The sequence below is a fragment of the Balaenoptera borealis genome (genome assembly GCF_965194805.1).
Source record: "Balaenoptera borealis genome assembly, chromosome: 4".
NCBI lineage: Eukaryota > Metazoa > Chordata > Mammalia > Artiodactyla > Balaenopteridae > Balaenoptera > Balaenoptera borealis.
In genome coordinates, this window is record NC_138861.1 from 134457403 (window position 1) to 134484818 (window position 27416).

Sequence of the window (27416 nt, forward strand, 5' to 3'; positions counted from 1 at the left end):
AAAAAAAAAAAGAAAGGTAAAAACCCACCATACCAAACAAATGAAGAGGAAATGGGCATTCTACCTGAAAAAGAATTCAGAGTAATGATAGTAAAGATGATCCCAAATCTTGGAAATAGAATGGAGAAAATGCAGTAAACGTTTAACAAGGTCTTAGAAGAACTAAAGAGCAAACAAACAATGATGAACAAGGCAATAAATGAAATTAAAAATTCTCCAGAAGGAAACAATAGCAGAATAACTGAGGCAGAAGAACGGATAAGTGACCAGGAAGATAAAAAAAGTGAATATAACTACAGCAGAGCAGAATAAAGAAAAAAATGAAAAGAATTGAGGACAGTCTCAAAGACCTCTGGGACAACATTAAATGCACCAACATTCAAATTAAAGTGGTCCCAGAAGAAGAAGAGGAAAAAAAGAGGGACTGAAAAAATATTTGAAGAGACTATAGTTGAAAACGTCCCTAATATGGGAAAGGAAATAGTCAATCAAATCCAGGAAGTGCAGAGAGCCCCATACGGGATAAATCCAAGGAGAAACACGCCAAGACAAATATTAATCAAACTGTCAAAAATTAAATACAAAGAAAAAATATTAAAAGCAGCAAGAGAAAAACAACAAATAACATACAAGGGAAACTGAATAACGTTAACAGCTGATCTTTTCAGCAGAAACCCTGCAAGCCAGAAGGGAGGGGAAGGACATATTTAAAGTGATGAAGGAGAAAAACCTACAACCAAGATTACTCTACCCAACAAGGATCTCATTCAGATTCGATGGAGAAATTAAAACCATTATAGAAAAGGAAAGCTAAGAGAAAACAGCATCACCCAACCAGCTTTACAACAAATGCTAAAGGAACTTCTCTAAGCAGGAAACACAAAAGAAGGAAAAGACCTACAATAACAAACTCAAAACAATTAAGAAAATGGTAATAGGAACATACCTATTGATAACTACCTTAAATGTAAATGGTTAAATGCTCCAGTCACAAGGCATAGACTGGCTGAATGGATACAAAAACAAGAATACAAAAACGAGACCCGTATATATGCTGTCTACAAGAGACCCACTTCAGACCTAGGGACACATACAGACTGAAAGTGAGGGGATGGAAAAGGATATTCCATGCAAATGGAAATCAAAAGAAAGCTGGAGTAACAATTCTCATATCAGACAAAATAGACTTAAAGACAAAGACTAGTACAAGAGACAAAGAAGGACACTACATAATGATCAAGGGATGAATCCAAGAAGAAGATATAACAATTGGAAATATTTATGCACTCAACATAGGAGCACTGAAATACATAAAGCAAATGCTAACAGCCATAAAGGGGAAATCGACAGTAACACAATAATAGTAGGGAACTTTACACACCACTTTCACCAATGGACAGATCATCCAAAATGAAAATAAATAAGGATGCCCAAGCTTTAAATCATACATTAAACAAGATGGACTTAGTTGATATTTATAGGATATTCCATCCAAAAACAACAGAATACACTTTATTCTCAAGTGATCATGCAACATTTTCCAGGATAGATCATATCTTGGGTCAAAAATCAAGTCTTGGTAAATTTAAGAAAATTGAAATCATATCAAGTATCTTTTCTGACTAAAACGTTATGAGACTAAATATCAATTACAAAAAAAATGTGTAAAAAATTCAAATACATGGAAGCTAAACAATACACTACTAAATAACCAAGAGATCACTGAAGAAATCAAAGAGGAAATCAAAAAATTCCTAGAAACAAATGGCAATGAAAACAAGACGAACCAAAACCTATGGGATGCAGCAAAAGCAGTTCTAAGAGGGAAGTTTATAGCAATACAATCCTACCTCAAGAAACAAGAAACATCTCAAATAAGCAACCCAACCTTACATCTAAAGCAATTAGAGAAAGTAGAACAAAAAACCCACAAAGTAAGCAGAAGGAAAGAAATGATAAAGATCAGACCAGAAATAAATGAAAAAGAAATGAAGGAAACCATAGCAAAGATCAATAAAACTAAATGCTGCTTCTTTGAAAAGATAAACAAAATTGATAAACCATTAACCAGACTCATTAAGAAAAAAAGGGAGAAGAGTCATCTCAAAAGAATTAGAAGTGAAAAAGGAGAAGTAACCACTGACACTGCAGAAATACAAAGGATCATGTGAGATTACTACAAGCAACTATATGCCAATTAAATGGACAACATGGAAGAAATGGACAAATTCTTAAAAGCACAAACTTCCAAGACTGAACCAGGAATAAATAGAAAATATAAACAGACCAATCACAAGCACTGAAACTGAAACTGTGGTTTAAAATCTTCCAACAAACAAAAGCCCAGGACCAGAAGTCTTCACAGGTGAATTCTATCAGACATTTAGAGAAGAGCTAACACCTATCCTTCTCAAACTCTTGCAAAATACACCAGAGTGAGGAACACTCCCCAACTCATTCTACAAGGCCACTATCACCATGATACCAAAACCAAACACAGATGTCACAAAGAAAGAAAACTACAGACCAATATCACTGGTGAATATAGATGCCAAAATCCTCAACAAAATACTAGCAAACAGAATTCAACAGCACATTAGAAGGATCACACACCATGATCAAGTGGGGTTTATCCCAGGAATGTAAGGATTCTTCAATATGCGCAAATCAATTGATGTGATACACCAGATTAACAAATTGAAGGGGAAGAGCCATTTGATCATCTCAATAGATGCAGAAAAAGCTTTCAACAAAATTCAACACCCATTTATGGTAAAACCCCTCCAGAAAGTAGGCATAGAGGGAACTTAGCTCAACATAATAAAGGCCATATATGACAAACCCACAACCAACATCGTTCTCAATGTTAAAAAACTGAAATCACTTCCTATAAGGTCAGGAACAAGATAAGGTTGTCCACTCTCACCACTAATATTCAACATAGTTTTGGAAGTTTTAGCCACAGCAATCAGAGAAGAAAAAGAAATAAACGGAATCCAAATGGGAAAAGAAGAAGTAAAACTGTCACTGTTTGCAGATGACATGATATTATACATAGAGAATCCTAAAGACGCTACCAGAAAACTACTAGACCTAATCAGTGAATTTGGTAAAGTAACAGGATACAAAATTAATGCACAGAAATCTCTTTCATTCCTATACACTAATGATGAAAAATCTGAAAGAGAAGTTAAGGAAACTCTCCCGTTTACCATTGCAACAAAAAGAATAAAATACCTAGGAATAAACCTACCTAAGGAGAAAAAAAGTCCTGTATGCAGAAAACTATAAGACACTGGTGAAATAAACTAAAGATGATACAAACAGATGGAGAGATATACCATGTTCTTGGATTGGAAGAATCAACATTGTGAAAATGACTCTACTACCCAAAGCAATATACAGATTCAATGCATTCCCTTACAAACTACCAATGTCATTTTACACAGAAGTAGAACAAAAAATTTCACAATTTGTATGGAAACACAAAAGACACCAAATAGCCAAAGCGATCTTGAGAAATAAAAACAGAGCTGGAGGAATCAGGCTCCCTGACTTCAGACTAGACTACAAAGCTACAGTAATCAAGACAGTATGGTACTGGCACAAAAACCAAAATATAGATCAATGGAATAGGATAGAAAGCCCAGAGATAAACCCATGCACATATGGTCACCTTATCTTTGAGAAAGGAGGCAAGAATATACAATGGAAAAAAGGCAGCCTTTTCAATAAGTGGTGCTGGGAAAACTGGACAGCTACATGTAAAAGAATGAAATTAGAACCCTCCCTTACACCATACACAAAAATAAACTCGAAATGGATTACAGACCTAAATGTTAAGCCAGCCACTGTAAAACTCTTAGAGGAAAACACAGGCAGCACACTCTATGACATAAATAACAGCAAGTTCCTTTTTGATCCACGCTCTAGAAAAATGGAAATAAAAACAAAAATAAACAAATGGGACCTAATGAAACTTAAAAGCTTTTGCACAGCAAAGGAAACCATAAACAAGGTGAAAAGACAACCCTCAGAGTGGGAGAAAATATTTGCAAATGAAGCAACTGACAAAGGACTAATGTCCAAAATATAGAAGTAGCTCATGCAGCTCAATATCAAAAAAAAAAAAAAAACAAACAATCCAATCCAAAAATGGGCAGAAAACCTAAATAGACTTTTCTCCAAAGAAGATATACAGATTGCCAACAAACACATGAAAGGATACTCAATATCACTAATTATTAGAGAAATGCAAATCAAAACTACAATGAGGTATCACCAGTCAGAATGGCCATCATCAAAAATCTACAAACAATAAATGCTGGAGATGTGTGGAGAAAAGGGAACGCTCTTGCACTGTTGGTGGGAATGTAAATTGATACAGCCACTATGGAGAACAGTATGGAGATTCCTAAGAAAACTAAAAATAAAACTACCATATGACCCAGCAATCCCATTACTGGGCATACACCCTGAGAAAACCATAATTCTAAAAGAGTCATGTACCACAATGTTCATTGCAGCTCTATTTACAATAGCCAGGACATGGAAGCAACCTAAGTGTCCATCAACAGATGAATGAATAAAGAAGATGTGACACATATATACAATGGAATATTACTCAGCCATAAAAAGAAACAAAATTGGTTATTTGTAGTGAGGTGGATGGACCTAGAGTCTGTCATACAGAGTGAAGTAAATCAGAAAAGAGAAACAAATACCATATGCTAACACATATATATGGAATCTAAAAAAAAAAAAAAAAAGGTTCTGAAGAACCTAAGGGCAGGAAAGGAATAAAGACACAGATATAGAGAATGGAATTGAGGACACAGGGAGGGGGAAGCATAAGCTGGGATGAAGTGAGAGAGTGGCATGGACATATATACACTACCAAATGTAAAACAGATAGCTAGTGGGAAGCAGCTGCATAGCACAGAGAGATCAGCTTGGTTCTTTGTGACCACCTAGAGGGGTGTGATAGGGAGAATGGCAGGGAGACGCAAGAGAGAGGAGATATGGGGATATATGTATATGTATAGCTGATTCACTTTGTTATAAAGCAGAAACTAACACACCATTGTAAAACAATTATACTCCAATAAAGATATTAAAAAAAAAGGCTCAATTAAAACCACAAATGAGGGGGCTTCCCTGTTGGCGCAGTGGTTGAGAATCTGCCTGCTAATGCAGGGGACATGGGTTCACGCCCTGGTCTGGGAGGATCCCACATGCCGCGGAGCAACTAGGCCCGTGAGCCACAACTACTGAGCCTGCACATCTGGAGCCTGTGCTCCGCAACAAGAGAGGCCACGATAGTGAGAGGCCTGCGCACCGCGATGAAGAGTGGCCCCCGCTTGCCGCAACTATAGAAAGCCCTAGCACAGAAATGAAGACCCAACATAGCAATCAATCAATCAATCAATAAATCTTTAAAAAAAAAAAACACACAAATGACAGAAAAAGAGTGGAAGACAAAAGTAGAAACAAAGACAACGAACAGAAAACAGGAACAAATATGGCAGATGTTAATCCAACTATATCTATAATTACTGTAAACATCAAAGACTTAAAAATACCAATTAAAAGAGATGATCAAATCAGAGTCAATAAAAAATCAAGACTCCACTATATGTTGTCTATGAGACTCTTACTTTAAGTATAAATGCACATAAAAATTAAGAGTAAATAGATGGAGAAAGATACGCCATTTTAACACTAGTCAAAAGAAAGTGGGAATAGCTATATTAATTTCAGAAAGCAGATTTCAGAGAAAGGAAACTATTGTCAATGTAGAATATATGAAAGAATTGGAAAACAAAACCAAACCAAACAAAAAACAAACAAAAAATTCCAGGAGCTCCTGGAATACAGCAAGGTTATATAATACAAGGTTAATGTGCAAAAGTTGATTACTTTCCTATCAACCTATCTACCAGCAATGAACAAGTGGACTTTGAAATGAAAAACACAGTATCATTTATATTAGCATTCTAAAAAATAAAATACATAGATATAAACCTAACAAAATATGTATAATATCTATTTGAGGGAAACTACAAAACTCTTGATTAAATACATCAGAGAAGAATGAAATAAATATATATTCCATGTTCTGGATTGGAAGACTCAATATGATCAAGATATCAATTCTTCCCAACTTGATCTACAGATTCATTGTAATCTCAATCAAAATACCAGCAAGCTACAAGTTATTTTATGGATATCACAAACTGATGCTAAAGTTTATATGGAGAGGCAGAAGGCTCAGAATAGCCAGCACAATATTGAAAGGAGAAGGCAAAGTCAGAGTACTGGCACTACCAGATTTCACGACTTATTATAAAGCTATAGAAATCAACAGAATGCGGTATTTGAGAAAGAATAGACAGATCAATGGGATGGAATAGAGAACTGAGATACAGATCAATATAAATATTGTCAACTAATCTTTGACAAAGGAGCAAAGGCAATACAAAGAAACAAAGATAGTTTTTTTTCAAAAATAGTGCTGGCACAACTGGACATTCACAGTCAAAAAAAAAAAAAAAAAAAGGAATCCAGACACAGACCTTATATTCTTCCCAAAAATTAACTCTAAATGGATTTTTAGATGCAACACCAAAGGCATGATTCATGAATGAAATAATTGATAAGCTGGACTTCATTAAAATTAAGAACTTCTATGTAAAGGATAATCTCAAGGGAATGAAAAGACAAGCCACACACTTAGGTAAAATATTTGCAAAAGAAATATCTGATAAAGGACTACTATACAAAATACACAAAGTACTCTTACAAATCAACAATAAGAAAACAAAAAACCTGATTAAAAAATAAGCCAAAGAACTCCCCTGGCTGCCCAGTGGACAAGACTCCATGCTTCCAATGCAGGGGGCGCGGGTTTGATCCCTGGTTGGGGAACTAAGGTCCCACATGCAGTTGGCGGCATGGCCAAAAATAAATAAATAAATAATAAGCCAAGATCTTAAAGATACCTCATCAGAAAAGATGTATGGATGGAAAATGAGCATGTGATGGTACTTCCCTGGTGGTGCAGTGGTTAAGAATCTGCCTGCCAACACAGGGGACACGGGTTTGAGCCCTGGTCCGGGAAGACCCCACATACCACAGAGCAACTAAGCCTGTGTGCCACAACTACTGAGCCTGCACTCTTGAAGCAGCGAGCCACAACTACTGAGCCTGCGTGCCACAACTACTGAAGCCCGTGCGCCTAGAGCCCATGCTCCACAACAAGAGAAGCCACAGCAATGAGAAGTCCGCACACCGCAACAAAGACCCAATGCAGCCAAAAATTAATTAATTAATTAATTAATTTTAAAAAAAGAGAAAATAAGTACGTGGTGAGATGTTCCACATTATCTGTTGTTATTGAAATGCAAATTAAAACAATAATGAGATACTAATACGCCACTATTAGAATGGCCAAAATCTGGAACACTAACAACACCAAACACTGGTGAGGGTGTAGAGCAAGAGAAACTCTCATTTCATTGCTGGTGGGAATGCAAACTGGTTACAACCACTTTGGAAGACATTTTGGCAGTTTCTTACAAAGCTAAGCATATTCTTACCATATGATCTAGCAATTGCAATCCTCGTTATTTACCTAAAGGAGTTGAAAACTTCTATCAGTACAAAAGCCTGCACATAGATGTTTATAGCAACTTTACTCATAATTGCTAAAACTTGGAAGCAACCAAGATGTCCTTCAGTAGGTAAATGGATAAATAAACTGTGTTACATCCAGACAATGAAAAATTATTCAGTGTTAATGAGAAATGAACTATCAAGCCATGAAAAGACCTGGAGGAAACTTAAATGCATATTACTAAGTGAAATATGCCACTCTGAAAAGGCTACATACTGTATGATTCCAACTATATGACATTCTGGAAAATGCAAACTATGGAGATAGTAAAAAGACCCGCGGTTGCTAGGTGTTAGGGAAGAAGGAGGGATGAATAGCCAGAGCACAGAGAATTTTTAGGGCAATGAAACTATTCTGTATAATACTGTAATGGTGGTTACATATCATTATACATTTGTCAAAACCCATAGAATGTACAAGAGTGAATCCTAACAAACTATGGACTTTGGGTGATAATGATGTTTCAATTGTAGATTCATTAATTGTAATAAATGTACCACTCTGGTGTTGATAATGGAGGAGGCTATGCATGTATGGGGGCAGGGATATATGAATAGTTTCTGTAACTTCTCAATTTTGCTGTGAACCTGAAACTTCTTTAAAAAACTGCTTTAGATTATATATATATATATATATATATATATATATATATATATATATATATATATATATATACACACACACACATACTGTTGGTAGTATATATATAATAGTGGATAGTTGATAATGGAGAACCTTTTATTTCTCTGAGGAAACAGGTATATATAGAGAGAGAATATATATAATAATTATGGTTATTTTCTTTTCACTAATTGTACATATGAAAAGTACATCAATATGCAGAAATAAAATATTTTCGGGTCATTCTTAGGAAAGTGTAACCATATCACAATATAATTAATCATTAAAACTTGTTAGCTCATTACTCTTTGAAGACCTCCTATCTCTAAGAAAACCACTTTGATTATTTCTGGGTGTTCCCAAATGTCATGTGTGCTCAAGAACTAGTCATTTCCACCAAATTAAAGCCATTCTGCAAGTCACTTTTACTGTCCCAGATGATAGTAGAAGTACTTTCTGCAGCTCAACAGTAACTCCTGGATTTCCACAGTCAGTAAATCTGCAGTGGTGCATGTCCTAATACTAAGGGGCCAAAACAGTGATACTGTCTATAGTGGACTAGGAGTAGGAAAAATACCACTCTCCTTTGTGGTACAGAAATATTTTGATACAGATATGTTTGATAGGGCATGGATGAATTTTAGAGTTCCAATATTGAAGGAGCTAAGAAAGAAATTGATTTAAATAATATGGTCCTGTGGATTCTTTTCGAGTGATAAAGGTTTATTATCATGTAAAACTCAGCATATTTAACTTATCCTTGTCTTAGGGTGAGATAGCTTTCACAAAGCTCCTTGGCCACTCAGGCTCTATTTTACTTAGTCTCTTCATATAAGGGGTCCTGTAGTCCCTTTGGGCTGCTCTAACAAAATATCACAGACGGGGTGGCTTATATGTATATAACAGAAAGGTATTTTTCACAGTAGTGGAAACTGGAAGTCAAAGATTAGGGTGCCATCATGATCAGATGAGTGTCCTCTTCTGGGTTACAGACTTCATGTCGCATCCTCATGTGGCAGAAGGGGCTAGGGAGCAATGTGGGGTCTCTTTTATAAGGGCCCATTTATGAGGGATATAGCCTCCTGACCTAATCACTTCCCAAAGGCTTCACCTCCTAAAACCATCACATTGGGCATTAGGGCTTCAACATATGAATTATGGAGGGAGACAAACATTCAGACCATAGCAAGGGCTTTTTGAAAGTAAATTTTCATATTATTTTATTAAATGAATTAGTTTCAAGTCAAGTGATTTTTGCGAGTACTTTAAGATTTAGATTACATTTTATTTAATTGCAAATGGAAACTCAATCATAGTAAAAAAATAAGTTCAGACAATAAATTAATGTATACAAAAAAACATTTTCTTCCCCATGCCAAGATCACCAGTTTCCTCTTTCAGTGGTGGGGGAGAGGCAGAAAAACAAAATGCCAAAACTTCAGTAATTTCTTGCATATCCTTTCAGATAATAGCCATATTTAAACAAATACAAGAAACTGCCTGCAGTGGTCAACTGGTGGCCCACCAAAAGATATCTCCACATCTAAATCCCAGAACCTGTGAGTGTTAACTTATTCGGGAAAAAGGACTTGGCAGATGTAATTAAATTAAAGATTTTAGGGTGTGGAGATAGTCCTAGATTATCTGGTTGAGATCTAATGCAGTGATAAGTATCTTTAGGAGAGATACACAAAGCAAAAGGAGATGTGAAGATAGAGGCAGATGGGAGTGATGTCACCACAAGCCAAGGAAGACTGAAACCACCAGAAGATAAAAGAGACATGAAACCAATCCCTAGAGTCCTTGGAGGGAGTGTGACCCTGCTGACACCTTAATTTCAAACTTCTGGCTCCTAGAATTGGGAGACAATAAATTTCTGTTGTTTTAAGCCACCAAGTTTGTGATAATGTGTTAAGGCACTCCTAAGAATCGAATACACTGACCTTTAATTGAAATAGGTATATACTATATGCATTGATTTTCACTATGATTTTGTACATTGTCTTTGAATTTTTTTTATATCAACACATGTAAATGCACCAAATTCTATTAACATCTGAAACGTATTTTATTATTTGACTGTATCAAAATTCATCTAACCAGTCTTCTGTTGATGGTCATCTAGGTTGTTTCTGATTGACTGGTATCACTAACACTAACACAATTACTACATGTGCCTGTGCACACATGTAACATCTATATAATAAATTCTCAGAAGTAGAATTATTTTTGAAGGTATGTACATTTAAATATCTCCCCTTCATTCTATTAATCTTTTTTCTCTCCTTCCTAACAAACCCAATCACTGTGCAATACACTAGAGGTATAAAAATCATGTAATTTATAGTTTCTGATGTTTTAGTGGAAGATGTATTGTTAAATAAGTGCACTAAAGGGTTATAGGCATAGACAGTGCTCAGATGGACACATACAACGTACAGAGGGATGGTCAATTCTCGCTTTAGCAAAGACATGACACAGACAACTCTTGATTTGAGTCTTAGAAAAATTGTTTGCTTATTAGGGTGTCCCAGGCTGAATGAACAGCCAGGGATTAAAAAAAGAAAGGGGAATGTGAAAGAGCAGTAAATCAATGTACCTGAAGCAAATGTTTTGTTTTTTGTTTTGTGTATGTGTGTGTGTTTAAAGGGTGCAACAAGAGATAGCCTAGAGAAGCAGGTGGGTCCAGATTGTGGAGTCCTGAGAGAACCTGAGACTATTTTTCTCTATGTAACATGGAGCCAATGAAAGATTTAATGAAGAAGAATAACATGGTCAGAGTTGAATTTTCATAAAGTCATTTTGACAGCAGTGTAGAAGATGGATTTCAGGGAGTATGGGTAGGGACTAGAGGCCATAATATCAGTTTATCAGCTTGAAGATAAATTTCTATTTCACTTGGCACATTTCAAGGAAGCTCAAACTCAATATGTTCAAATTTGTGATTTTCTTTCTACCTAGTACTCTTATGGCACTCTGTATCTCAGTTAAGAGAATCCTAAATCTTTCAAGCAATAGGTGTAATATAAATGATTCCTTCTACTATCCTCATGTCTTATGTCAATTTGTCATCAAATACTAGAGGATCTGTCTCAGCGATGTCTTTAAATCCTGGTGTCTCCCCTCAGTCCTTATTTCCACTGCCTTTAGGTCGGACCCATATCCTCTCTTGTAAAGCCTATTTCAAATGCCTTTCATCTGATCACTCCTTTCTCCACTTTCTCCACCTATATTTCATTTTCCACATTCCCCAAAGCGTGTTGGTGGTTACCAAAGCCCATCTACAAAATAAATCTGATTATGTCATTTCACAGCTTCAAACGTCCCTTGGGTTTTTTTTTGTCCACAGGATTGCGTCCTGCCCTCCACAGTCTGACTGAATTTTACCCTACCAACCTCTTTAGCACCTGTTTGAAACATTTCTCAATCCCATTACAGAATCTCTCACTCCCAGAGTACTGGAGGCTTTGCCATGGCTTCACGTCATTTTGTGATCTGTTTCCCTGCCTGAAAAACCTATATCTTTCTTTATCTGAAAGCTCCAACTATTTTTGTTAAAAGATAGAAATTGTCACTTCCTCTTGGAGAAATCGCCTCACAGCCTATGGCAGAACAACTAGTTCCGTCCTCAGGGTGTTACGATCACATTTTGGTCTTATTTATATTATGGCGCTTTCTTTGCTGTGCTATAATTTCTGTATTTTTGTGGGTATTTCCACGAATTTTCAATTTTATTCTGAGGAGAGTCTAACCTATTACACAATACATTTTAGGCACTGAATTTATGATTCTTAAATAATTAGCCAAGATTATAACTTTACTATGAGAATATTATGAAAGAGACAACTTACTCTTCATATAGCTGAGGTTCACAAATGCCATATTTTCTGTGAATAACTGAGGGAATGGTAAGCAACTTTTTAAAAAAATCAGGTTTATGTATATTGTGTGAAGAATTGTCAACTTTTAGTGGATTTGCTTTTAGTTTAAATTTTCTCTTAATGTCAGCAGAGGACCTAATACTGTATACATAGTCACATAACTTATTTTGGAAGATATTTACAATTCACATGGTGTTTGAAAGAAATTCTGATCTTACACATTCATAAGCTAAATAAATATTAGTGAAATTAAACTGCATGAAATGTTAAAAAGCCTAATATTATGTTGCTCTATTTTCAATTTCATTTTAAAAACTCAATAGAAATTAGCAAGAAAAATGTAGATACTAGAGTGAACCGAGATTTAACAATGCCAGAGAAAAATCTAGATACCTAATGAAGACAAAAAACAAGTCCTTCTTAACTTTGAAGTAACAGCTAAATTTGGGTGGCATTTTATGACTTCCCACAGTCTGATTAAGAAGGGTCATTATGCTTTCAAGACATAATGTAGCACTGAAGTATGAATAATAACTTTTTTCTTATTTAAATGATATTAGTTTACCAAATGTTTCCTGTCTTTATGCCCATTATGCTACATTCCTAAAGACCTCTAGTAAATTTAGACAACACTATCCCCAAAAGATACGTTAGCAACAATATAAATATAGTCAAAGCACACACAGAAGTTCAGTGTGCTCCAATGATATCCTGCCTTTCATACTGAACGCTCTACTTTTCTGCAAACCCATGTATGTTGGGTACAGAGAACATGGTGTGTAATAAATTTAGCTTCCTATTCTTTATGTTTTTGTTTCTGCCTCTCTCTCTTACTAGAATATAAACTTTTTGAGAGCCATTTCTTTAACTTTTTTTCTATTTTTTTCCAAAGCCTAGTGCTTCGTACGAGGCCAATGTTCAAGAGACATAATTTGAATGAGCAAGTGAATGAATGAACAACTGTATACCCTGGTTAGAAACTGTTTCAGCTAGGAGAAAATAGGATAATTTTTTTACACCTATATTCTTTGTGGGGCTTTAAACTTATACAGTTTGGGGGGGGCCTCATTTAAGATACGTAATATACAATAATTAATATGAAATTGCTAGGGCCTCGCTCATTGCTGTGGAAGTGGTCCATGCAAATGAGGGTCTCTGAAGCCACAGCTTCATTAACCCTCTGAGACTTTTGTTTAGTACTATAATAGTATACTATAATAATGATCTTCTCTGTGGCTGGATTTGTAATCTGTTTTAGGTCACTTTTATCTGAACGGCTCTCCTTAGGCTGGACAGAGACCAGAGAGTTGAGATCTCAGAGGGGACATGCCCTGAAGGAATTCTGTTCCCGTTAAATGCAAGAGGACTTTATCTGAAGAGTAATTTTTAAACTGCATGAGAACTAGCATCATTTTTAGGTAAATTTCTTTAGTTTTCTCATATAAGTTTAAAATTCATTTAATTATTTAATAAAGATACACTGATTACTAAAATTAATGAGTCCGTTACATTATGGGTAATTACACAGATATATGAATAAAATGAGAGGGAAAGATAAGTGCATAAATGTATGTACAGTTAGAGCGAGCATGAGAAAGTTCAAATGTACATATATATATCCTATTAGCTCAGGGGGGAGACTTTTTTATTTTTTCCCCACCCTTACACAAAATGGGTTTACCTCCATTTATTTTAGGGCAGAGCTGCTGATGTGAACTTTAAAGCCTGAGATTACATCTGGGAAATCTGGGTTTTCTCCAGATGGTTTCGTAGGAGGTCTGGACCGCCCATTCCCCATTCTTAATTCCTGCCTTGTTTATATCCAATTTAATGACCGTCTGGCCTCTGTTACTGGCAAAAGGGTGTTACAAATCCCAGTGGTCATTGGTGCAGGTTTTAGCCACAGCTACAGAGAGAAGAGAGGAATGGAAAGGCTGGATTTGGCTGCTACTCATGCTGTTTATATCTAAACTGTCTCATAAAGTCTGACAAGTATATAATGGTTACTTCTGTTCACGGCACGCCTGGCCGCTGATGTTGCATCACGCTGGTCTCAGGCTTCATGTTTGCAGGCTGCCTCAGACTTCAGTTCTCATGGATTTACTCATCCCTCGATAAACCAGTTCCTCTCAGAGATTAGCATATTGGATTTATTTCAGATACGGTTTGCCAATTCTTGAGAAGCGTGTTCTGACACAGCAAGTCTAAGTTAAATAAAAGGCTTAGTGGCCACTTAGGTCTAATAATTTTAGTGTAAATTGAGATATTTGCAAAAATATTTTACCATCATTATATCTTCCCCAGATTTGTCCTTTCTTACTAGTAAAGCTTTTTGGTGACAATAGGATGTGAATCAGTTACTCTGAATTATCTATGCTTTCCAATGTGAAAATAATCCTGTCTACAATCTTCAAATACATATTCTGGTATCAGAGTAAAAAAATTTTCAAAATTAAACATACGTTTATTTTTCTAATATTTTATCCACTGTTCTGAAACAGTTTTCATAAGTCACTTGGCACTTAAAACTTGACCTGACCCTTTCTTTTTGTTGTTTTTCTGTTGTTGTTGTCTTTTGTTTGTTTCCACTGGTTGTTAATTCCATGTACACAGGAATGGTGCCTCATTCAGATTTGCATTTAAGGCGCTGACACAGAGTAAGTGTTAGGAATGAAAATGAATTATATCGAAGGTGCTAATGTGCTTTGGAGGTTTGGCTTCTTAATGGGAAAATGTTTCTATTACTTTTATAAATTATTTGCAAATAGAATGGTGTAGTGAGAAGCATCCTAGATTTTCAATCAGAATTTAGCAAAGAAAGTACAAGATAAGCCTGGAATATTTGTAGTGTCAAAAAAGACTCAAAACTGATGGGAAAACCCCCAGAAATCTGCTTGAACAGATTCTTGCTGTCCAAATATGGAATAATTTCATGATCAAAAAATAGTAATAATAATGGATTTAATCTATCCAATAAAATAGCAAATGGTAAGTCAATACAAATATGAAACAATGAATGGGTATATTGAAAGTCGATGAGGAATGGAATATTTATTGTTTCAAACTACCTCCTTGTAAAATATGTATTAATTTCAAAGGGGAATAGAAAAACTTAACAGTAGAAAGGCTTGGCTGACATTGTCTTAATCAAATGGTCAAGGTAAACATGATTAATAATGGGAGAGATTGAAATTGTGTGCCACTTTATAAGATGCACTGAGAAAACCACAACATTACTTCTATGATAGTACTGCCCCAAATCCATAACCTTAATCTAATCAAATCTATTTCAGATTGGTACACATTGTAAAAGTAATTAGCTCATGATCTTAAAGACGTCAAAGTCATGAAAGTCAAGTAAAGACTAAGGAAATATTCCAGACTGAAGGAAAATCAAGAGACATGACAATTAAATGCAACATGTAATTGTAAAACTCGATTCTTTACCATACAAGCCATTATTCAACCAATTAAAGACACTTGAATGGGATCTGAGGCTTAAATGATATAAATGTATGCATGTTAATCTCACGGGTTCAGTGGTGTGTTATGGTTATAAAGGATAATGGCCTTGTTTGTAGGAAATATACACTAAAGTATTTGAGAGTGATGGGATGGCAACTTATTCTCAAAAATATTCTTCGAACTCTTCTTCCAAGATCAGTAGAGGTTAGTAACAGTTACCAACATTAAAAAATTAAAAACTAAAAATTAATTTTAGGGTTATAAAAAGTTTGTGAGAAACTGAACTGCATTCTGTTTACAGTATTAACTTGCAAAGCAAAAAAATAAACAAATGAATAAAATAAAGTCTAAGCTCAACCTTAAAAATAATGATATGAAATCAATAGTTTTTTTTTAATACCAAAGAAAACATTTTTAGAAAGTGGACATAATTTATCAGAGGGAACTACTGAGTTAATTAGGATGCTCAAGGAATAATTAAATACAGAAAGCTGTAATACCATGCATAGCATTATTTCTTCAGTGTGACTGTTGCTTCTCATTCTCATAAATTTTTATTTTTGCTACTGTTTTTATATACTGGAATGTACTTTGTGGCACTTAAAGTATATATATTTTTCTGGAAAAGAATATTATGAAAGGCCCATAACATTTATGTTTATTGACCTCAGTAAAAATCTGGACTATATTTGGAAAATAGAAAATCCATCTGTTTCACTAGAGTGTAATAGATTTTGACTTCCAGACAGGTTAACAGAGTTGTGTTGGGTATCGATATACATTACTACCCGCTCGTTTGTTCTCCATTTTTATTAGGTAATCCTTTCAAAACAGTCTCTCCAGTGTGAGTTGTAGGCATTCTGTAAAAACATGATCTACTCACTTAGTTGTGGACTACCACATTTGTCTTTTAGTAAGACAATGGAAAATCTGTTACTCATTAGACATTAATATATTTTTTTATTAAATCATGTAGGGCGAGCTCTAAAATTTTGTATTGGGCCTAATTATTGCATTTAAGAGCTTGTATTGATTAAAATATTAAAGTACCAAATTGTTACTTTATCATATTTGTTCTTAATGAACTTTTGGACTAGTTTTTAGCCTCTTATAGAAGAGGATATTTTGTGTTTTAAGATACAGCAATAGCTTTACATAATCATTACTGATGATTATTAATGTGATCTAAATTTAGCACACAGTTTTCAGAGATTATACTTTTAATCATTCATGAAGGGAGAAAAGATCCTAGAGAAGATCCTGATGATTAAAATGACCAAATCATGAAAAAATATGATGACTGTCTACCAAAGGACAGTCAGATTATCTACTTCCAAAGTTCATCCTGCCCATGCAGAGCCAAGAGAGAGTAACCTCTCCATCGGATATGAAGGCCAGAGATATAACAACAGGGAAGTATTGCCAGTAACTACAGACATTGGGAAGAGGCCCACATCAAACTGAGTCCTCCCAGCATGCTGTACAAGTCGCTTGCCAGTAGACTGCTGATTATAAATGGGCTCATTTATTCTAGACTGAACTAGTGGAAATGTTTTCTGTTAACAGTGCACATGGACACTGATTTAAACAAACCCATATTAAATGTATATGTTGGCAACTAAAACACTTGAAGTAATCGGGAATGTTTTCCAGTGTATTAATGATAATGTGAGCATTTAATAAAACCCTTTATTTGAAGGCTACAAAATGAAGGCAAATATTCTTTCCTTTATATTTTACAAAGATCTAGCAACAATAAGTGATTATTTTTCCAAATATGACATACCAAATGAAGTAGTGTGAATATAAGTGAGTCAGCTGTAACACAGCTGATGTTATTAGTTCTACCATTTCCAGAGTCTCTGCCCTGAATTGTTCATAAAGCCCTCTATTATTTTCTTTGCCTATAATCATCTCCTAATTTTACATTTTCCCCATTTCTACCTTCAAGAGAAGTGCAACTTTTCTTGACCCTCTATGTTTTCTTTTTTCAAGCTTAGTCTTTTACTCTTTCTTTGAAATGTTTAAATAATGGTGGAGAAAATAACTCAGGATGATCTGGAAAGTAGCTAATCTTTACTTACGTGACAGTCATATAACTGGGAACTTGATCCCTTCTCCCCATCTAGAAAGATGATGACACACCACCCTACCAATCCATCACTAAAACTATCAGTCTGAAAACTCCTGTAGAATAAGAAGGGAGAAAAAAGAAGCAAAGAAGAGGCTTAACAAGCCATAGTCCATGTTCAGAACCACTAGAGAAGCTTAGATTAAAAAGGTTAGAATTTAGAGATGATGCTAGCCCTTTGAAAAGACTCAGGGATTTAGGTATTCCTGTTGCAGGCAAAGATAGTAATCTGGAAAGCATGGTGGTAATAATTCAAACAAAAGTGAAACTTGGGGAGATCTAACAAGAAGTTATAATGAGTGCCTGGGCCCTCAAGGTACTCAAGAAAGAGACTAAGTTATTAGAAGTAGTGGGTAAAGTAAAGATGTGGTTACAATAACAATTTTGAAATACAGTTTATAGACCTAAACTTAATGTAGGAAAAAATACCAACAGAGTTACTTACACTGGGTCACTTAAACTCTTAAATTAGATATTTTAACATTGTCCCTGGGATAAGCTTCTCCCTGGGGTAGGAGAAATTCTCCTACCATGAATGAAATTGAGGCTAAATACACTCAGAGAAATGGAAGAGAGCCATAGAGACAAGGAAATATGTTGGTTATTATAGGGTTAATATATTATTGCAAGCAAGATGTTTTCAGATCCTCTGAAAAGTGAAAGGTTAGATTTAGCTCTTCTGATAATCAGATAAATCCATGGAATAAATTTCTACTTTAAGATTTATTCTTTCTGTGTTCCATCTGAATTAGGTAAATTCCAGTGTCTATTTCCAAAAATAATACTATCTCTTCTTTTTTTTCAAACTTCTCCTAGTATATCTGATGGATACCCAAATCATTCCTTTTTATACACAGTCTTCTTACAAGTATGGTCTATAGTCTGAACTTTACTTCCTCAACACCTGTTTGAAATCTAATTGATATTACATAACTCTAGTAAAATCACTCATTGACTTCATCACCACCCAAATCCAATGGGCACTTTCTTATTTCTCATCTTATTTAATCTTTCTGTAACATAATATGGAGCCCTCCTACCTCTTAAAATGCATGTTTCTTGTGGCATCAGGTTTCCAATTTTCTTCCTAGCCTTCTTCCATCTCCAATCTCTCTGATCAGTCCTTCTCAGCCTTCTTTCCTAAATCTGTTTTTTGAATTTTCTTATCCTCTACAGTTTAATCTTGGATCCTCTTCTTTTTTATATTTCATGTGTTTTTTCTTGATGATATCCTTTACTTGGTAGCTTAGTAAGCCATTTTTTCACCAATGACTTTATCATTCTTATCACCTAATTTTCTGTCACTGATCTCTCTACTGAGCTTATTAATGATTGAATTCCTAATTGCCAATTTGTATATTTAGTAGGATATTAGACAGAAAACAAATACACAGGTCCTACATGGAATTCACTTTCTTCTCTGGAAAACTTGTTCCTTCTCATCTTCTTCTTATATTTCCCCTATTACTTAATGGCATCGATATATATTCAGTTCCATGGCAATTACTTCTAATTCCTTTCTTTTCCTGATGCTCCTCGTGCAATAGTTAACATCTTGCAACATTATCTAAATTATATAATTTTTTTTTGTTACCATCCTAGTCTAGGTTTTCATCATTTCATAGATCTTTTCTGTTGTCCCTGAAACACAAATACTTCTACATTGGATGCTTTGTTTCTAAAATAGTTTAAGTTCCTCTGTCCAATAGTGTAACCTGTATATCACAGGAATTGCAGTCTAATCAAAGTCACTTGTGTCTTATGGCCTAAATTGAAATGGCTGTAATCCTCCATCTAATATTCAAAAATTTTTCCATTGTCCCGGGTCTACTTCCCCTCATTCTACCCCCTTACATTTGAGAGTATTCAGAATGAAGTGTCTCATATGGATTCAGGAATAAGTCTGGCTTGGTCTTCTCTTTGTTGCCTGAAAACACAAGCTTTTCATAATAATAATACCTACTCTTCTAGGTATAGACACAACTTGATGCTCTTGCTCTGTGCACTTGCCATTGGTTGGGTGATAGAAAAATTCTAATTTCAACCTGGAAATGTGTAAATATCTTCTCCAACGTAGTGAGATGCTTTGATATATTGGTGTTGAAGTGGCACTGGTTGTGTCCTAATTCTTACAAAATTCTGAACATCAGCTTTATTTTTCTCATCAATAAATGATCAAATAACACGAAGATATACTCTTACACATGCTCCACTAAAACAAGAATGGCTAAATTTTATTTTTTCTTTATGATTTTCTCTGTTTTGCTTTGTTTTACCTTCCTCCTATTTAATAAGATAGGCAGCCCTGAGTTTCCTTTCTGCACATTATGTTTGTAGGATAATAGCTTATTATAATTTTAAATCTTAAGCCCACTGATGAGGTTAAGTGAAGTGCTCCTAAAAGAAATATCAAGAGAAAAGGATGTGTGGAAACAATATTTGGAGAAACTCAGTAGGTGTGGGTGAAGAGTAAGGCTTTCCTCTAGATAGAAGAAAAAAAAAAATCTCCTTATGTTATAGAGAAGCAATGAGAAAGATGCTTGTGGTTTTGCAGAAGAGGAGACCCTAGTCCAGCCTCTTGGCAGTGTGGCAGGCAGGGAGGCAGGAATATTCTGAAGGAAATAACTATGTAGTATTTCTGGATCCTGTGAAGCACAGCCTTGCTCCACTCATGAGAAGAATTCAATTCAAAGCAGTGGGAACTTGAAGGATTTAGCACACAGAGATGATGGGCATCTCAGTGGAAAACTTTGACCCACGGAAACTAAAGACCATGGTATGACCTGTTGATACCCTGAAGCAGAAGCACAAGACCAGCCAGACACCCAGTAAGAATGGAGGTTATGCTTTCTGTCAGCAATAGATGGGGATTAAACCCACAGTTGCTACCAAAATTGAATCCTCATCCAGCAAAGTTAAAATGAAAGATAACTGAGTGTCTTATCAAGACTCAGTTATCAAGTGAGGACTTATCAGGGAGACTTATCAAGGAGGAAAAACCACCTATTCTGTTATCATCCTATCTCTTATTGCCCTGAGAGGTGTGGAATGTGATATATTAGCATAGCATAGTAGTCAAGAGCATGGGCTCCAGAGACAGACTAATTGTCACAATCAGTGATTCCAATACTTCTCAGTGATGGACCTTGAAAAATTATGTAACCTGTCTCTTCCTCAGTTTCTTGATCTGGTATAAAAAATGATAATAATTTTACCCTTTTCATACAATGACTATGATAATTAAATAAGATCATGAGTATAAAAGACTCAGAAGAGCACATAGCACAGAGTGAACACTCAATATGGCAGTATTATCATCCCACCACTGCCATCCCAGGTGAACAAGTTGAATAATTTACTCTGTGAACGGTCTCAACTTTCCAACCCAGGTGATGCTGTGCATGTAGGATATGTTTTCCTAAGTAACCCATTCAGTTCAGGAATATAGATTCCACCTTCAGTTTAACGGTTGGGGTAGGAGCAAAAAGTATTCATTTTTGTTTTAAGAAAGCATGGATTTTAGAGGGGGGTTGAGTTGTCAAAATAATATTTTGAGATTTTTAATTCGTGTCCTGCCCCCCCCCCCCCCACCAGCAGGTTTCTCCCTATCTCTTTTCCCATTCAAACAGAGAGCAGGCACACTAACTACTTCCTTGCCCAAAAGACAGTGTATGATGGGTTGCCAATTTCCAAAATTAATGATCTAAGTAGTAAATCACTGTAGATATTCCTGAGAGAAAACACAAAAGAAGATTATTTAAAGCTAGTGTTTGCTAGAGAAATCGGGTTGTGAGTGGAACTTCCCAACTCCACATGGAAAGAAGTTTCCCCAAGCTGGGGAATATACAAGACAGAGAGATCTCAGGGACCAAAAAAAGGCCAAGCTAGGCTCCAATCAACTCCAATCACAAAGGAGTTTGCAAGACCCTAGAGGGAAACGGTTTTACGGTGCAGCTAGACAAAATGGGTTCATCATAGAATGTAACACTCACCTCTTCAGTGAGGTAACAAGGCCCTGGGAGAAAATGGTTTTATGATATGGTTATACAGAAGGGACTATTGAGTAAAGATTTCTGGTCCCTGAGGTGACCCAAAAGCATAAGGCAGTCACCACCCTGAAGAAGGTCTGTGGACAAGGATAGCTGGCATCTCTAAAAACTTATGAAAACCAATGACCAAAGGCTAGGGACACTATCCTATCTGTACCTCCTCTGATACACAGATGGACTCCTCCCTCCCACTCCAGATGTGACCCTGGAAATTAACAGTGAGCAGGACCCCAGAAATAAAACACAGTGTTGTGGGGAGGGAGCTCATCAAGAAGACTGGAGTTTAGCTTTCTGACAATCCCAGAGCTAGGAGTCTGACATGAATTTGATTTACACAAATAAAAGAAAATTTTGAACTAAGATTCAAACTTCTTAAAAAAAAACAACAGGTGAACCTTAATCCATATTTACAAACAAATATCTCAGAGAAAAATCTCTCTCTTCCACATAGACCACACCTCATATTTTTTAGTGTAATGCACCTTTGATCTACATAGTCTCAAACAACTGCATTTTAATATTTATTTACTTATTTGGCCACGTTGGGTCTTCGTTGCAGCACGTGGGCTTCTCTCTAGTTGTGGCATGCAGGTTTTCTCTTCTCTAGTTGTGGTGCAGGTTCCAGAGTGCGTGGGCTCTGTAGTTTGTGGCATGCAGGCTCTCTAGTTGAGGCGTGCGAGCTCAGTAGTTGTGGCGCATGGGCTTAGTTGCCCCGCAGCATGTGGGATCTTAGTTCCCCAACCAGGGATTGAACCCGCGTCCCCTGCATTGGAAGGTGGATTCTCTACCACTGGACCACCAGGGAATTCCCTCAAACAACTACATTTTAGTTTGTGGTTTTTCCTTCTCATTTGCAGAAATAATGGCCTGATTAATTGATTTTACCACAAAGAAATAATTTGTTGTAAGAGTGTGGACAAGTCTCCTCCTTCAACAAAACTAAACCAAAACCTCCTCATAGCTTCAAAAAGAAGTATTTCGACTTCTACTTTTCTCATTAAATTTTCATACATGGATCAAGATTCCATGAAACTCAGCCTCCAAAAGTAGGTTTTCTTAAGTGTGAGGCTTAGGAATGGATGCCTGGTCCCAAAATAATGGGAACAGAATGGCTTCTTGCCCCTTTCACAGCTCTTCTTCTGGTCCACGATCTCGGATACATTAGTAGTCTCTGCCAAGTCATTCACAAGAATGCTCCATCCCACTTTTCCTTACCAGTGTCACCTCTCTAAGCTTCCTCTTCACATCCCAACCATGCTAAACATATTCAAACATATCTTCAGAAGTCCTATCTCCTTTCTCTACACCTTTCTACTGCTGTGCCTCCTGCTGTCTTCCCCATTTCCCACACCCACCACCATTGTTCTCTATCAGTAGGACCTCTCTTCATTCTCTAAGAACCTACCCAAGACTTTATTTCCTCAGGCAAAAAGTGCTGCCTTGTCTTCTGAACTTCCATAAAACTTTCCAATGTCTGCATTATAACACTTACTACAGTGACTATAATTATTTATGTGTCCCTCTCTTCTTAATAAACTACACGCTTCTTAAGAAAAGGGGCAGGGTTTATTTTTCTTTAAATCTTCAAAGCTTTCATAGTGCTTGGCATAGATAGGAGCTCAGTATTGTTGAATGAATGGTTGAATGAACTAGTACAAACTTTATAAGCCACTTCCAATTATTATTCTGAAGCACTTGCATTAGCCCAAGGCTTTGTGTATTTTAAAGCTCCATGAGAAGAGTCATCATGCATGCATTTCAAGAAAGGATATACATTTTTTTTGTAGTTTCAGTGAAATACCTTTTATAAAAGGCACTAAGTATTTTATCGCATAGAGGTACATAAACGTTGTTCTGTCCACCTTTTGACTAAAACACAACATAAAAATGAAGCATCGATAATTGATAATAGGGGATTACAAGGTAGAACTACCCCCAGTGATATGGGAATATTTCTTTGAGGGTCTGATAGGTAATCTGACATATTTAGAATGGAAAAAAAAGTGTTGGGAGAGGTCTGCCACCTCTGGAAATTACCTACAGGACTGGCTTCATTTGTATCATTATTAAAATATCTAGTGGTTCTGCGCAATTATAGCATTTGAGTAGTTTCTCCTCTATACTCTTCTTGAAGATGTACTTTACAATTGTACCTCATTCCCTGAAAAAGTGTCCTCTATAATAATAAGAGATGGGAAGAGAATATTTTATGTTTTATTTTTTTTTTAGGTTACTGATGTAAAGTTGGTTAACTCAAATGACTAGCAGAGGGCAAGGCTTGTATAGTTTAGATTACATTTACATTGCCAACTTCAATGGATCAGAAAAAATATATATGTGAAAAAGAAAAAAAAATGAGAAGACTGAAGTTTAATTTCTATCCCTAAAATCTAGAAGGAGAAATATATTAAAAGCAAAATAAAGCATGCTGACTTAAGACAATGGAAAAAGAGAGAGGACTATTCCTCACATAAGAGAGTAGACAGATGCTCTAGAGAGTCAGCTTTGCTTTCTGGATATCAGGAAAAAATGTTTTATAAAGTCTGGACTTCCTAAGCTCTAATGAAGGATGATTTAGAAGGTGAAGCCAACCCCAGTCGTCTTCCAACTTCACACTTCAAGGGCTGCCAATGTTTATGGTTAATGAGGTGGACTTGGAGCCATGCCCTTAATTACCTTGACCCTGTGAAATCCTGTTTCTTAAATGTTTTAAACCCATGACCCTCTAAAGCTTTCTTGTTCTGTGCATTTACAATAGCCAAGAAAACCCTCTCTTGTTTTTCTTTATGTACTTTGAATTGTAAAAACTAACATGTGTCATAGACACTTTTTCAATATATTGGGCTTATTGGTGATTTTGACATGTGTTTTTAGTGTGGGATTTGCACCACGTGTCAGCTCTCCTTATTGAAAGTGGGGTTAAAATATGAGAGCTCTACAACTTGTAGGTTAGGGTAGTCTATATGAGCTGGCATGTTATTATATGTTCTTTATGAGTGTTATTGAAGGAATTCAGCATTCTTTAAACGCTGGCATGTTATTATATGTTCTTTATGAGTGTTATTGAAGGAATTCAGTAACATAAAACATACAGAAGGCAGGAGGGAAAGTCTTAAACTTATCTTCATATTTAATTTTGTGTATAACTTATACATTCATTATATATATTTTCAAGTACGTTTCACTGAAATTTTTAAAAAGCAAACATTATTTTTGTAGGCTTATCTGTAGTAGGAGAGAATGCCTCTACTGTGGAACAGAGCCATAATTTCAATTTTTCAGTTCAGTGGATTTAGAGAAGTGCTTTTTTTTTTCACTCAGAATGTGGTACTATCAAAAATAGGACTGAGTGTGGTACAAATTAATTACTCTATCATTATTAGGAAAGTATATGAAATTGAAGACAAGAAAATTTAATTTGTATACTTGGAAATAGCAGAGAATAAACATTTTTCTTTTCAGTATACTCTAGATTTTGGCTTATATGCCATTACAATGTTCATTGGGCTATATAACACTTTTATTTAAAAATATAACCAATTTAAATGAGACACATCCAATGAGGGGGTCTGGTTACAATTTTTAAAATTAAATTAGATTTACTGAATGCTTCACAAACTTTCTGAACATGACTGGGCCAATTTTATTTATTTATTTATTTATTTAATTTTGGCTGTGTTGGGTCTTCGGTGCTGCACGCGGGCTTTCTCTAGTTGAGGCGAGCAGGGGCTGCTCTTCGGTGCGGTGCGTGTGCTTCTCATTGCGGTAGCTTCTCTTGTTGCAGAGCACGGGCTCTAGGCGTGCAGGCTTCAGTAGTTGTAGTATGCGGGCTCAGTAGTTGTGGTGTACGGGCTTAGTTGCTCAGCGACATGTGGGATCTTCCTGGACCAGGGCTCGAACCCGTGTCCCCTGTATTGGGAGGCAGATTCTTAACCACTGCGCCACTAAGAAAGCCCAGACTGGGCCAATTTTGAGAAGACCTGTACTGATTGATTATTTGAGGTAGAAACCACATAACTTCATGGTTGCAAATGGATTCAACTGGAAAAGAGACACAGCCCAGCGATTCTACACATGTTTAGTTTTGCAACTGAGAGTAATAGCCATAAATTAAGGTATTTCTTAAGTAAAACAGAAAAATAGAAACGAAAAAAATTTTAATCCCAACCTACATCAAATTTTGTACATTAAAAAGATAGGAAATTTGATTTTAATTTGTTTCTACATTGGCATTAAATAGAATCATCTGATCAAACTCTGCAGGTATTCAAGGATTCACACTCTGAAAGTATACATTTTGCTACCATTCAGCATATGCTAGATTCAGGCAATTCCTAGATATATAACTGCACGTTTAAAAAAATTTTATTGGAGTATAGTTGATTTACAATGTTGTGTTAGTTTTGGGTGTACAGCAAAGTGAATCAGTTATACATATATCCACTCTTTTTTAGATTCTTTTCCCATATAGGCCATTACAGAGTATTGAGTAGAGTTCCCTGTATAATTGTACTTTAAATAGTACCAAAACACCTATTGTATCATTTCACCTTGTATTGAGTACTTGGCCTGACACATCTCAGGAACCAGGAAATATCTTCTGACTTTTCTTAGGACAAGATTTCAAAGTATGTAGAAGTATCTGGGGAATTATTAAAATACAGATTTCTTCAATCTACCCTCAATGATTCTGATTCGATACTTCTGGGGAAAGACAGCGGAATTTCCATTTTCAACGACTAAACCAAGACATTCTGATGGAGGTGAGTTTTTTAAACACATTTTGAGAAACTCAGTCTTTAGGGGAATTCTAGGCACCTTATGCTCACAGCTAATGTAAGAACCACATATAGTCCACTGTGAATGGTACTGAGTGTAGTGCACTAATGAAATGGTTACTTTGTAAAAATTCAAATCTCTAGCAAAAGCTATTGCTTAATTTCTGCTTTTTAAAAAACAATTTTGTCTTCCTGTGGAAAAACTATTTGTAGGATTGAGCTCAAGATTGAAAAATTACAGTTTTATCATAGCTTTAGGCTAAGGTTAAGAATATTATATAGTAGAAGTAAACTTGTCTCAGTGTTCCTTTTGTTTTGGCTGCACTGGATCTTAGCTGTGGCACTTGGGATCTTCTTTGTGGCATATGGGATCTTTAGTTGTGGCATGAGAACACTTAGTTGTGGCATGTGGGATCTAGTTCCCTGACCAGGGATCGAACCTGGGCCCCCTGCATTGGGAGCGTAGATAGTCTTAGCCACTGGACCACCAGGGAAGTCCCTTAATGTTTCTGAATGCCGTTTTTTTCCAAACCATTCACCCTGCTCTTTCATATATCTAGTCCTAAGTGTCTAATTGCCTTTGCTATCAGTTCAGCTCTTCAGGGGGTAATATTTCAAGCATTTAACAGCTAATAAGGCCAGGGCAACTGTCAGTCATACAGACTCTAGAACCAGACAGAATGGATGGAATCTATTAAAATTTAGTCAGGAACAGATCTGTCCTGGTGTCTGCCAGCTGAATTTCCCGTGAATCAATATTTTTGTTTCTTTGTCAAAATGAATTTCACTTATGAATTACACTATTTCCATAATACC

The 27416-nt window shown here is 35.9% G+C and overlaps 1 long non-coding RNA gene across 1 annotated transcript in view; it reads left to right on the forward strand.

Moving 5' to 3' along the window:
- Positions 1-26881, forward strand: part of LOC309628398 — a 32437-nt gene extending 5556 nt beyond the window's left edge. The window contains exon 2 of the long non-coding RNA XR_014244476.1: positions 17-26881. This is a non-coding gene — a long non-coding RNA (uncharacterized lncRNA). The remainder of the gene's footprint in view (positions 1-16) is intronic.
- Positions 26882-27416: the final 535 nt, after the last annotated feature.